The sequence below is a fragment of the Chamaea fasciata genome, unplaced genomic scaffold (genome assembly GCF_029207755.1).
Source record: "Chamaea fasciata isolate MVZ Bird 193981 ecotype frontalis unplaced genomic scaffold, bChaFas1.0.hap1 SCAF_6, whole genome shotgun sequence".
Classification (NCBI taxonomy): Eukaryota; Metazoa; Chordata; class Aves; order Passeriformes; family Sylviidae; genus Chamaea; species Chamaea fasciata.
The window spans coordinates 65,301,423-65,315,970 of record NW_027094091.1 but is presented as its reverse complement, the minus strand read 5'-3'; the positions used below and the strand labels follow the sequence as shown (position 1 = coordinate 65,315,970).

Sequence of the window (14,548 nt, the reverse complement as noted above, 5' to 3'; positions counted from 1 at the left end):
GTGAGGAGGCTGAGCAAAGCCACTGCTACAGGTAGCAAGGAACTGTGTCTCATTCCCAGTGTCATTGCTGTGGGGATGCACAAGAGAAACACCAAATTCCAAACTTGCAGCAGGTACAACAGGAACAAAGGATAAGAAACTCTGACAATGGCATGAGGAGGAAAAATGAGGGAAGAAGGCACTTGCTAGAAGGGCAACAAAGAGTTTCCAGCATCTAAAGTTTATGTGCAGACACAAATTCTTTCAAGACTAATCACAAGGTCCCTGAGCAATGACTTGTATAGTGTAGCACATAAAAGTTATGACAGTGCATTTATAGAGTTTATTTTCACACATTTCTGTTTGGTCTGCCAAACTCTACTAGGTAGTTAAAGCCAGGGTTTTGTTGGCTGACAGGAGGTTTGATGGACTTGCTCCAAAATGTTTCCTTTTATATGTTTTTAATATTGATGAAGTTGTTTGTTTAGACATTTTTGTTTACTTAATCATAAGGAAAAGGCCATCCTGCCGTTTTCAGAATTTTCGAGGATGAGTAAAGCAGCCAACCTGTAACATCAGCTGTAACAGCATCCTGTGCTCACAGAAAAGCACACACCAAAATTTATGTTTAATTTGACATGTCATCTAAAAAAGCAATCAACCCCGTGGAAACCTTACAATGATTCTGGCACTATAAAGCTGAAATTTATGGCCACCTAACCTAAAGCTTGTTAAAGAATAAGCACCACAGGCCTCTATAAAGTCTCATAACATACAGGCATGGTGGTTCCAAACCGTTTTTCTAGCACCAAACCACCCTATCTGTCAGCAATAAACTGCTCCCTAACATGGCCTCATCTGAATACACGCCGTCTTTTCTAATTTTAGTCCTCCTGATTTCTTTTCAAAAGCATGGATGCTTCCCAAAAGTGTGAGTCAGCTCAAATCAACTCCTAGCAAAAGGTTTCCAAGACCCAAACCTTGTCAGAGTCCTCACTTTCAGTTTCTCAAGTGCTACCAATGAGTGTAAGCTGTTGATAGCATAAAAGGAAGTGTCCTGCCTGCCAAACCCGTGGCTGAGAACAATAGCTGATTTTTCTGTGCAGGTCCCATATTGTCTGGGACTTGCTTCTAAAATAATGTCAGGAGAAGGTAGATGAGGTTGACCCAAGTGTGTTAACAACTGCTAATCCACTGCAGGCAATGCCACAAGGTTCCAGGTTGTCCTTTCAGTGCTTGACATTGGAAAACAGTGGTTTTGGCATAGGTGTGACCAAATTCCTCAAGACATTCAGAACTGGACTTATATTTCTTCTGGTGTTAAAACTTTTGGGAGGAAAAATTAGGCCCAACTTTTTCTGGGTGGGGAGTACTCCCTATGGTAGTTGATGCAGACAAGCCTTATTTGAGAAGCGACAACCATATCCTTTTGGGAGTAATCTAGATCCTGTGATGAGAGGAGTGTAATTATAGTGCATATAATAAATACATTAAGTATTTAAAGATCTGAAGGACAACTGGAAAGAAGAAGAACATAATTTTTGTGTTTTGTTGTTTTCTTGATTGTACACGTTAGTCTGAGAATATCCAAGGCTAGATTCAGAGTTTCTAATTCGCAAGTGAGGTAGATACCTTGCAAATCATTGGTTATTAAAACCTTTTTGCAAGTAAGTAAATAATACTAAGAAATTAACATAGGAACCCTTGTCCTGTGTTCTGCACTCACCTAGCAGGCCTGTGTGTGACTAAATAAAACACAAGACACTGGAAAAGCAGGCTTAGTGTGTGTATATCCATCTGTTATCTCTGTAGCCCTATGTCTTCCTTTTGATTTTGAGTAATGACCAGGACTAGGCTGAAACTGAGTGAGAAATCCATGTTCCAAAAAAAGCCATGCTAAACTATAATTTAGCAATCAAATTGTTAGAATTGGAAACTGGATGGACAGAAACAGCCTGGGGAGAGTCAGAGAGGTTGTCTTTAACACAGGTAAGCATTTGGGAACTTTGCTGTTAAAACCTGTGTTGGATGCAGACTTGCAGAAGCAATCTCAGAGCCTAAACTCTTCCTCCAGTGGTAAGAGCAACCAACCAGGTACTTGTAGTAATTTGTGCTGAGAAGGGATTCAGCTATGCAGAGGTGCCTAGGAGAGCTCAGACAGCATAAAGCCTGCGCAGGACTGTGAGCTGATGGAAGTCAGAGTAACCTGTTTCCTCTATTCCAGTGCTGTTAATGGCTGCAGAGTGGTGAAAAGTGGCCCACGAGTACACATGAGTTTGTCTCCAGTGGTGCAGATATACTGCCAGTCCAACATCTTTATTGCAGAGGGATGTTACAGCCTGCTTTGCCTTGTGTGAGGTAATTTCTGTGCAGACCATAAAGGTACAAAATCATGTACACCAGGGTTATGAAAGGGACATTGGTACTCTCTGGAGATCATGTTTTTCCCTACTTGAAGAACCATTATGCTGCAGTAGACTCATGCCAAACAAGTGTTTGTCAGGGAGATTTCAAATATCTTTTCAAATATCTGTATTCTTTATTTATGCTGATTATAAAATAATTAAAACTCAATGTGTAGAAGAAAATGAAGCAATGTAAGGCTGTGGTTCTGCAGTAACTCATTCAAATTTGTGAATGTGGGATTTCCTGGCAGTTGAAATTTGATCTGTATTGGTGTGAGCACAGGACTGCGTTTTTACCAAATGAGCCAGAGCATATGTTACATTGTTTATTCAGGGTTTATGCCAGCTTTCTGTCAATTGAGCTGGATAAATTATGCCTGATCCAGCACAAAGTTAGAGTGGTACAAACAGACAGTATCTCATCTGATAAGACCTCTCCTGGGACAAAATTATTTCTTCAAGCTATTTACAATCACATAGAATGATAGCCTACCACCCTAATATGCTATAAACCCTGCACAGACCTTAGAAAAATCTGTTGCAAGTCAAACCATGTCTATACCTGATTAGCTGTAAATAGCCTGACAACTTTTTCCTCAGAGGGAAAGAAGGGGAAAGTCACAAGTTCACATTTTATTTTACACCTAAGGCAAGTACAGAAACGTTCCCAAATATGATTTGTATAGAAATCTTGAGTGTACTCGTGTAAATGTAAATACTGAGGTGGGAAAAAAAATGAGTCATGGTGATAGTTAGAAACATAATTCTTGAAATTATTTGGTTAGGTTTGGGCCCATATTGTGAAAGAAAAAGGATTTGATTTTGAGTGTCCCACCATGTCTCATCTTTTAAATATGTAGCTTCTGTGTCATATTATGAATCCTTGGCATTTCATTCTGAAGCTGAATTGTCATGACAATAGTTGTGGGAAGTAAAGACAGCAAACCAGAACATTATGGTGTGAACCAAATGATTTTTGAGATCTCCTAAGCTGGAGGGCCCATTAGTAAGTGTATGCAGGTTTTACCAGTTTTGATATAAAATTGGCTGAGGTCCAGTAAGACTTTTGTTGGGATTTTGTTACCTTTCATTTAAATTTCATTAGAATTTATTAACTTATTTTTGTCACTGCACCAGTGTCAGTCCTTGGCCAGGGATGGCGTCTGACTGGAAGGCAACATTCAATGGCAGCACTGCTTAGCTCTGTTCAGGCCAGCTGGTTCTGCCTGCTCCTGTACTGCAGCTTTTACTGGGCTGAAACAGCAGTTTTTTGGGTGCTTGCTAGACCAGCCTATGGAACTGATTTAACTGAAGAATAGCAGGGGTTATGACAGCTGGCACGGCCTCTGATTTTTTTGTTTGTTTGTTTGTTTTTCCTCCAAACTACATAGTCTGTGAAAACAAATGGATCTGGGAACTAAGAGCAGACCTGGCCAAAGGGTATGTTGGCAGTGTGGAATAAACTGAAAGGAGTATTGTCCCTGAAAAACTTGAGGTAAGAGCATACCTGCACCTTCATCCCAGCAGGAAAAGATTACCTGAAGTAGATGCACTCATATGGATACTCATAAGAACACTTGAAAGGTACAGCATTCACTGGGGGCTGTAAGTCAGGTTTGTTCTGGTATGACCGCATCTATACCAATGGTGCTGGTGTAACAGTGTTAATAAAAATGTCCTCCTAACTGAGAGAGTGATGCTAATAAAACTTTTACAGGTACAAGACCCCTAAAAATCCAAATCAGTGATCAATAAATAACATACCCATCTAATGGAAACGTTGCATACCCCAATTAAACAAGAATTCCTGTTGTGCAGGTCTGAGTTTGTAGAGCTGTTATTCTACTAAGCTAACACTGTGGGAAAATGCAGAAGTTACCTTTTAGAAGTTGAAGAGCCATTTTACCTGCCTGCATACATTTTGGTGAACTTTCCAAAACCAGTCTTGGCACAACTAAAGCATCTTTAGCATTCTTCCATTGCTACTACTTCTACCACTGTTCCCTCTTAAAAGCTTGTGTTTGTTCTCCAAACGGGACCAGATTGTACGGAGAGATTGGTATTTTTAACCCAGTTTCCTGTGGAGAAATAACCTGGGCTCCTGGCAGTGCACTGCTATTCAACTCCTACAAAGCTCTCCCATCACTCACTCCAGACACAGGCTTGGACTCCAGATCATTCCAATGCAATCTGCACCAGCAGTGCTATCTTAGCTGCAATCACTTTACATTACATGCAAGTACTGAAGATATACAAGAACTTAAAATATCCTTTGGGGTTGAATTTTGCCAAAAGCTCATCAACAGAAAACACTTCCTGGCAATAGCTGATGAAATATACCAAGTTTAAGGTCTGATGATACCTTAAACCACAGTTTTCTGCATATGAGGATACTTAACCCAAAAAGTGATTTATATATTTGACTGCTACCTGCAAGAGAAACACCTGCTGTGCTGTTTGTGATTCCAGTGCCTTTGGGATGGAATGGATGCAGCTGCTGAGCTGCAGGCCTTAGAGAGGCTCTCTCTTGGACAGGCTGCTGTGGATGCTTAGTCTCAGGACTGACCACAAATCCTGAAGTAGAGGAACTGCTGAAGATTACTGAGTATGGCTGGCCCAGATACTCCAAGAGGATCCAATCTCCTTGAATGATAGGGCCTGTTAATTTAGGGTAGACCAGGTAGGAATCAGGATCATGAGAAAAAAAACCAAACAAAACCAAACCATGCATGTGATTTCTGCTGGTGCATTTTCTTGTAAAACAGTGGCAAATTTGTGTAACATCTCACTCTAGGAGTCAGAATTTTCCTCTGCCTCTTCTGTGCTCTTCCCATAAATGCTGTGCTGAACCCCTAAGTCGTTCTTGCTCTTTGCACAGAAAAGGCGCAAAAGTATTGGGATATCGAGAGAGTGCCTAGAATTCCCACAAAAAGTACAGGGAGGACTAGAATTCAAACTTTTTGAGACCACTTGTGAATTGAGCTTGATCACAGGCTCTGGGACAACATCTCATTAGAGCAAAAGATGTGAAGATATCCAAAAGGAAAACTCACAAGTGCTGGGCCTTTATCAGAGTTCAGAATATGCAGGATATTTTAAAAAGACATTGACAATTTACTCTTTATATGGGAGAGAATAGTTAGTGAGATGTAACTGAGGAGTATACTAAGGGATTTTTGGTATGCAGAGACTTGATTTCTCAGGAATGGATGTAGCCCTGTGTTCCTCCACCTTCCTGTTTCCCTTCCTCCCAACATCTCTATTGCAATCTGATCTGTCAGAGAAATACTCTGGCTGTAAGGTGCACTGTAGAAGAATTTATTAAGAGCCATTTCTCTCACCATTGTAAGATATTGGTGCAAAAATGATGTTGTGTACAGGTAGTATTTATTTATTTATTGTTCAGGTTTTGTATAGGTCTAATTAGCCTTTTTTAGATACAAATCTCTAAAAACCTCAAAGCTCTCACATTGCACTAGTGAGGTGAAATGCACAGAAGCATTTCATACAATTTATAATTATATGCAAGTATTATAATTGCTATGCTGTTAACTCCCAGTGTGCTTAGATCTCATTGCACAGCAATGATAATGACACACCTAATGTAGGCTTTGCCCACAGATGATAGAAAAGGAATTCCCCCAAAGGAAAAGTGGTTGAAAAGGCTCTAATGTGAGGTAAAACCACATTCTGATTTCCTGGGTGGGTCTCTTAAGGTCCTCTAGCCCTACAGAAAATAATAATATTGTTCTTATAAATAAGTATTAATTTAATTCTTTTTTTTTGTTTTGGAAAGATAAGTTAAGGCCTTTTACCTATCCTTACCCTTCTCAGTGTTTTGTGAATTGCACTTAAGCTTCCCTAATGTCAAGGTTTCCCATAAGCTTTGTATTCTTATAAGAGATCCTGAGAAAGAGTGAGAGCACTTCCTGTGCTACAAACAAGCTGCTGTTTTCCTCACTGCTCTGATGCTACTAGCAGTGTCAGAGCTATAGGCATTTCCTTAATTTTCAAAGCGTTTGATATAAGAGGTGAGAAAAGACACGTGATCTCCATTCTCAGGAAAGAGGCTCAAAGCCCAAGATCAAAACCTTTGCTACTAGTAAAACTGAAACTGAACAGAACTCTTCACCTTTCTGGTATTGCTTCTAAACACTGAGCTTCTCCAAACCACCTGTGTTATCAAGTGCTTACCTGTCACAGTTTAGTGGGGAATTAAAGTTAAAAATAAGGGGCTTTTTTGGTGACCTTAAGAACTTGAGGAAATGGATAAGTGATAGGAAGGAATCAACTGAGACGTTGCTTTTTTGGACAGCTTTTTACAATTGTCCCTGAGATATTACCTAGTTGAAATCCTTAGAGCCTCATCAGTCATGCACATGGCACTCCTTGGTGACAGAATTGCAGAATAATTTAATTTGAAGGGATCCTGGAGGTCACTTAGTCAATCTCACACCAGAGCAGGGCCATTTGAGATCAGATTAACTGTGGCTTTGTCCTTTAGAGTTCTGAAGGATGGACAGTCAAGAGACACCTTTGGACAACCTACTCTAGTGTTGGACTGTCTTTATTTTGATATTTTTTCCCACAGTAGCTGTTCTGGATGTCCTACAATCCATCTGTCCTACTATCCAATTGATGACCAAGATCATTTTAGGAAGTAATTTTATCTCTTCAGAATCTTCTGCACTTGTCTCTTCTTCATGTCTTGGACTCTGATGTTCACAGAGCACAACTGGCAGGAAATCTCGAGTCAGGACACCGTAGAGTTATTTTGGGAATCCTTCTGGATTGTAAAACCAGAGAGGATTTTGTGCAGTGCTTTAGACAAGGTCTTAGTGTAACTCCCACTGAGCATCTGAGCTGGGGAGCACCCTTTGCTAAGGGTAGTCAGGAGGGTCAAGATTTGCACTTCGGTGGAACCCAAATTTGATACGTTTTACTTTTGTTTTCCCTTAGGCTGGTGAATTGCAGTCAGGTGCTAAGAACACTGCTGTTTCTCCAATCCCTGCTCTGCTCCCAGAAAGGCAGGCAAATTCCCTCACAAACACTGGTAAAGGATAACAGCTGCCTCAACTTCTTGTAGTACTTAAAATTGTGGATCATAGCCCTGTAACCAGCCAGTGCACATGCAGGTAAGCAATGCCAAGATGGACAACAGTGTATGGATTGTTCCAGGCACATTTTTGCCAGCAGCAGTGCATTCCCAGGCATTGCCAGGACCCAGGTCAACAGCCAGCTTCTTGTTCCTGAAACCCTTTCAGCTGTGCCAACACAGCTGTATGTGTTTATGTTTGGGAACTGAATCATGGGACTGATTCAGGTTAAACTGACTAACAATGCTTTTTTTTTTTTTTTTTTATTTTAGAGTTCTTCTCTAATACATGTTAAGTTCCCTGGTACTGATTCACAGACAGACAGTTGTGTTGATAAAAGTCATATAGCCCTTGAGAGAACAGGACAGGCAGCAAGGAAGGAAAATTTGTTGGAAGTACCTTAAGTCAATCCTTCTGCCTAAGGCAATGTCTCTCCAAACTTACAGCCTTGTGATGCTGCTGCTGACAGCTGAGCTGAGCTATTGCTCCTGTGTCCATCTTACAGTCAGCCTCTGCAATGCTGCACATCCCTGTACTCAGAACAATTTGCTCATCAACAGTGGTGAGCGAAAGGTTAAACTTAAAGAATGTAGTGGAAAGGGATGCCTCATAAATTTGTGAAGTTTTTTTAAAAAGGAATTCCTGGCTCTTTACAAGCACGGTGCTGCTGAATTTGCAGAGCAATGCTCTTCGCAGTTGTGGAATAGAATCTGAATTAGCAGTGTATTTAAAACTCAGGTCCCCATTTAAATTTTTATGTTAATTTTAGTCTTCCACTGATGTCACACCAGTGTACAGCAGGAATAATTTTACTGAAATCACAGACATTGCTGTGTCCCTTGTGAAGTAATTTCTACCTGTGTAAAATGCATATGAAATGTTACTAAATCAAGTCAGCATTTTTTATTGTCTTGACACCCATATTGCAGTGATGTAAATTGTTGCAATATGAGGCATCAGTGAATAAAATGGCACTGGAATAAAAGCCTCGTGTCAGAATTTGATCCCATATAAGTGTTTAGTACTGTTGTTTTAATGGAACATTGCAAAATTGAAAAATCATTAGCAGTCCTGCCAATGCTTTAGCATTTAAAAGGTCCTATTTTCTATTTCCCCGTAGTCCCTTTATGCCACTCCATTAGTTTAAAAAGGCTATAAAGAGAGCACATTTAGCCACTTGGGAATATTTTCATTTCTGTGTTACTCTTGCCTTTGGCATAGTAGATATGTTAGGTTGTGGCTGAGGAGAAAGGGTCATGGCTGGCCCGCCCCCTTGTTCCAGCTATTCTTGGCTGCTGGAACAGCTCCTGGGGGCCCCAGGCTGCCAATTGTACTAAAATTGCTGGTAGCCTTAAGACTATTCAAGGAGTAATTAGCTACCAAATGTGGGTAATTGTGACAGAGTCTAGCTAATACTGCTTTTGTCTAACGGACTAATTAAAGGCTGCACATAGGAGAAGAAGAGAGAAAAACCACTCTTCTTTTAAGGAAAAGAATTATTAAGGAAGAATATTTGATCTAGTATAAAAAAAAAGAGTTCTGTTTCTTCTAGCAGGATCCTAGAAGTTTTTGATAATTAATCTTGGATAATGAGGCACAACTAGAGTTCTTAGGTTAAATGCTTCATTAATGGCACCCTTTCATACTCTTCTTTGATTTCATTTTAAATATATATACATTTTCTTGGAAAAGCATTGTTCAGTGCAAGAACATTTAAAAATTATTCTTGCCCATGAAAAATCAGGAGTTCTAATTGTGCTATCAGATGTAGTTTGAATTTAAAAAGCCCAGCTGGAGATATGCCATCGTGGGTACCTGTGATCTGTTTCTCCCTCTGTACAAAATGGGATGGGGAAGGGGAGTAATCACCTGCTAGCCTGGTAAGACTACAGCCCTCCATGCATCAGTAGAGCTGAGTTTGCTCTAATTTGTACCTGTGCTCCTCCCCTCTGCTGCTCCAGCAATCAGCTGTGAATAGTTCCATTCCAGCCCACTTATGTAGTGTGTGTCTTCAGTGGCACTTCGATATTTGCTAATGCAATCATAAAATCTCACATCTCAGCTAAATTTTCTATGCCTTTAGCTGTGCTGCAGGCAATAGCAGGTTTCTGAACTGCAGGAGTCCCATCTATAGCTGATTATATTTACTCTTTCTCTACTCTGAAGTAGATCACAGTTAAAAGTGAACAAGCAGAACGAGATCCTTGCAAGAGCAGCAGATTGAAAAGCAAACAGTTCCCTTTTCTTCCTCCTGCCCAGGTAAAACAGATTATTTTGGAAAACACTTCTGTGTGTCCTGAGATGCTGCAGTGTCACTCACTAATACCCTCTCAGCCAGCACTTCCCAGCCACCAGCAGCCACCTGGCCTCCCTGAACATTCTATTTCTTTCTCTTTGACCTGTAATACAGCTCTCAGATACAACAAACAACTTGAAGTGTCCTGCCTTGTGAACTGACCCACATTTGCAGACATTCTGCAAAGTTCAAATCAGACTGAATTCCAGACATTTTACAGGTAGGAATAGAAGTGTTGCTTTATTATGGCAGCTGCAACTCCTTTTTTATAGCCAGCTTCAAAGAGCAGCTGATACAGCCTTGTCTCCCTGTTTAAATACCTTCCTACTCCATGTCCTGAAAGTGGATTAGAAATAACATTGCAATTGCAACTGCTCTTCATGATCCAGAAAAAAAAGCAAACAACACTCTGTGTCTTACTGCAGAGTTCAACTAGAATGGCCGGTTTATGATTGTCTTGCTGGGGGTCAGAAGAGTTTGTGGCTAATCCTTGCTCTTTCCTTCTGTATCCTCTCTGTTGATTTGCTCTTGGGAGTTCATCTGAGTGAGATATTCTGCCTTGGTGTGTGGGTTCCTGTGGATGTGGGAAGATATGGCGGCTCTTTAAACTGAAGACTCGGGTGACTGAATGTCAGCTCATGAAAAAGCTCTTCGGTAAAGAGCAGCAGAGATACTGGCTTAACAGGACAGTCCAATCTGAAAGAGTCTTCAGGTGGCTTTGAGTGCTTTTGAGGCTGAGGATGAAAGTTCTGAGCATGATGTCTGAGGAAAGATGTCAGAAGGCCCCATGACACAGGGTTTCAAGGAGTCTCCTTGTTTACGATCTTTATAACAGCAATTCTCTTTCCCTTGGGATTAATAATTGGAAGCATCTTGAAAAGGAAAGGCAATCATTTTAGCCCAAAGGAAGGGAAAAAAAGTAGAAATTGCTCTGGAGCCTCATCACTCTTTTCTACAATTCAGGGGAGAGGAACCCAAAAATAGAAACAGCGATGTCTGTACCTTTTCAAAAAGTCTGATGGTTGCAAAATGTGGAATGTATAAAATTTGCTTAAGAGAGCATGTTCTTGTATGTGTGATCTTTGTATACTGTCAAGCCTAAACAGCAAGAAAGGAGATTTAATCTCTGAAGCAGGTAGCAGCTAACAAGATCTAAGTGATGTCCAGGTGTTAGAAAGACAAATTACCTGTTGTAGAATTGCCTTGTTAAGGGCTGGACATGCTTCAGTGATCTCAGGCTTAGGGGGAGGTTAACAAAGCTGGGATAGAAGGATGTACCATTCACAGATGACACAAAGAACACAGAATTTAGGGGCTATGAGGATGTTTGGCAGAACCCACAAAATAAGGAAGAAACTAATAAAGCCAACAGAGCAATTGTGCCATAATCAGCTCCAGCTGGGTCAAAGGAAATTCTGGCAGGGGTAGATCTGGGGCCACCAATTTGTAGACCACCAATCCAAGAAACACACCGACCCAAAAAAAGAGAAAGACTGAGCATGCAGATTAATTAGCATTAGAAGTGAGAGAATCATCAACCAATAGAAGATAGAATACTAATGAATAAGAGAACTATGTTCCTTATAACCAATGAACGCTCATCCCCTTGTTTGCTGAAATGTGTAAATTGTAAAGAAGTTTTGGTAGTTGGTGTGCTTCATTTGTGGAATGCCACTGAGCACCCAGGCTTGTGCAAGTCTGAAATAAATAATCAACATCTCTTTCGAGTGTGTAATTACAGGCTTGTTGCACACTGGGTAACAAATCCAATTTGTGTGGACAACAATATAAGCTACATTTTAGAAATACCTGTCATTGTTCATCATTATTCACATAACTTTGCAGAGATGGAAATTGTGGCTTCTGCATGAGTGTTACCTTGCAGTAGGAACTGCACTGTTGATAAAGTAAATGAACATGAAGTAAATTAAATTAATAATATAATAATTAATAAAGCAAATTAAATTAATAATAAGCATTCAGGTTCCACCTAGATGTATGAAAAAAAAAACAGACTTAAAATTTTAGAGGACAAATCTGTGGTTTGTGTTGGGGTTTTTGCTTTGATTTTAGTTGACAGTAATTAGCAGCTCACACGTGAGAAAACTAAATCTTTTTTTTCCCCTTGTTCATCTGTTGCACTGTGTTTCCCATACCTACACTTGGGCATCATGTCATGAGGATGAGTTCCTTCTTTGTTTCTTTTTACATTAGAGGAGTACTGTCATGCTTTCCATCTTGCCCAATGAGCTTGGAATTCTGTTTTCCCTTCAAGTAGCACAACTTCAAGTACCACCAGTGCCTGACCATTCCCTTTGCTCCAGCCCTCATCCAAGAGCAAATGTTAGCCTGATGATCAGAGCATACCTCAGAGAGGTTTGTGTTCAACTGCATTTGGCCAAGGAAGAAATATAGCAAAATTTCCTGCCTCTGACCAAGGCTGAATATCATTTTGTAAATTGGAGTGTTACCACCATGAGCAGATCCTTACAAACAGAGATGGAGGACAGGACAGGACTGCTGCCGTCCGTGACTGTGCAAACACATTGCCTTCAGCTGCCTGTGAGACCACAGGTACAGGCTCTAGGTATTTCAGGGGAGAAGTGTTTCTCTATTTTTAGATGAAATAGCATTGCCACTCCAGTTTATCTAAGTAGTCTGGCTACAGAATGCTGCTATATTTAGCAGTCACTTAATGCAAGAACAGCATCTTACAAAGAAAGGTCACAGTACACTTCTCTGTTCTCTTAGTACTGATTTTTACAATTTATGCTAAACCACTTTATTCCTCTTTAATTACCATGCACTTGAATGTACCTTTTCCCTCTGTAATTGTGGCCGCCATTTCCATCAATATTTGTCTCAAATGTACCTATAAAGACCATTCCACTGATTTTTAGAGTCATCATTGGCTCTGAGCTCATCCAGAGGCTCTGAAGGGCAGAAAAGGAAATGCATCCTGGTACGTGAAATTAGAATATATATTGGTACATACCAATGCATATTGGTACGTGAAATTAGTACCTTGCATTGTCCTGCCCACTCCTTTTCAAGGAATCCATTCCCCTGTTAGGGTTGGGTTGGCTGGCTAATGAGGGTGGATTTACAGCCTGCAATCTGCATATCAGCATAATCGGCGAGACTCGCATTTCTAAGGGCAAATACACTGTGCAACACACTTCCACATCTGATTTTCATGAGTTTAAATAAAGTACTGATGGATAAAAAGGCATACCTCATTGTAAAGCAGTGAGGGTCAAAGTCAGGCATGGATAGCAGGGACATAGGATAAGGAGTCACTGAAGAGCAGAAAAATAAGGGTCAGGTTACACTGGATCAGGACCTGCTTCATTGTGGCTATGAATTAAATTGGTCAGCTCTGGATACACATTAGACAGTGGGGTGACAAATCCATTCTAACCACCTTCTGCCTTTGGAATTTGATTATGCATAAATAAAAGGAGCTGTTCTCCGGGATAGAAGGTTTATCAGTTTTTTTCATCTGTTTTTCAGGAGTTGCAAATTATTATTTTTCTTTTCAAATTTCTTCTTTTTCCTTCACATTTGCATGGGAATTTGCTTTCAATGAGAAAAGGCTATGTGTATGTGGTATCAGAAATTAAAGTCTGAACTGTGTAGAAATGTGTTACAGAACACATGGAAACATGTCCTGGTAGTGTTTGTACCTTTAAAAAGCTAATCTGAAATGTCAGGAGATAAGAAATACCTATCAGCATGAGTGTATGTAAGCACTCTGGACTTTCAAAAAATAATTTGGCATGAGGGTTAGACATTTCAAATGTCGGGTTGAACACTGTGAGCACTGTTATCTTGGTACTCCCTCAGAGTGGCACTCAGGAATGGGCAAAGAGAAATCAAAGCCAAATCTCTAAATTTTAAGGATGTGCTACTAAATTTTTTTGCGTGTGTGTCAAAGAAAGCACACAATGTTAATTAAGTGAGGAGAATTCATATTGAATGTCATATGTTGTCCGCGCTTGCAGCGTTCCAAGCTGTGCTTAGCCTGTGCTGTGACTTAATATACGCAGTGGCATTGCACAGAACAGGTGGGAATCCACAGGCCTCAACACAGACAAACCAGGCAGCCTTGGCAACTGTTCTCCTGATATTTGTCATTTGGCTGTAACAGGACAGATTTGCTACTGCGCTTTCAGGTGTACAGTAACAGGAACTGATTGGTTACTAATTTGGATGATTTTAGTGGTGCATCCAACGCAAAGAAACCAATTTACCAGACAATCTGTCAGTTTAAAGATTCCGAGCTTTGCATCAGCTTTGTAATTTGTGAACTTAACAGCTAATTGCCTGACAGAACTCTACATTAAAGCAGCATTATAGGTATAGGTACTTACTTCATATTTTCCAGCTGGAGTAGATTGAAAAAAATTGGCATAGCAGTAGAAAAATGAAATTATTCTGCAATTCTTTGGTTTTAGAATTTTAGACAAATATTCTGTTCATGGGAATAAACAGTTTGGCGTTCAGTGGTTCATGCAGAATAAGAAATTGCTGAGATTTTCTGTCTGAAGGAGGACCACTCCCAAACTGAGCTTGTGTCTCTAAGCAACTTGAATTGTAACATGCAATTTAGAAGCACTTTAAAAATTTAATTCATGTGAGCCAGTCCCCCATTATATGCACAGTATCATGTGTGTGCCGGAGGCTTGATAGACCAGTAAGGCAGATGATTCACCTGATTTGCTTATGTAGGTGGTTAGATTAGTGATACCACTAATTCCATAGGCTCTGTC

General features: G+C 40.2%; 1 protein-coding gene across 1 annotated transcript in view; it reads left to right on the top strand.

The window, feature by feature from the left end:
* Nucleotides 1-7,500: 7,500 nt before the first annotated feature.
* Nucleotides 7,501-14,548, top strand: part of JADE1 (jade family PHD finger 1) — a 132,862-nt gene continuing 125,814 nt past the window's right edge. Inside the window, exon 1 of the mRNA XM_066186652.1 lies at nt 7,501-7,519. The gene's annotated coding sequence lies outside the window, so the exon portion shown is untranslated. The remainder of the gene's footprint in view (nt 7,520-14,548) is intronic.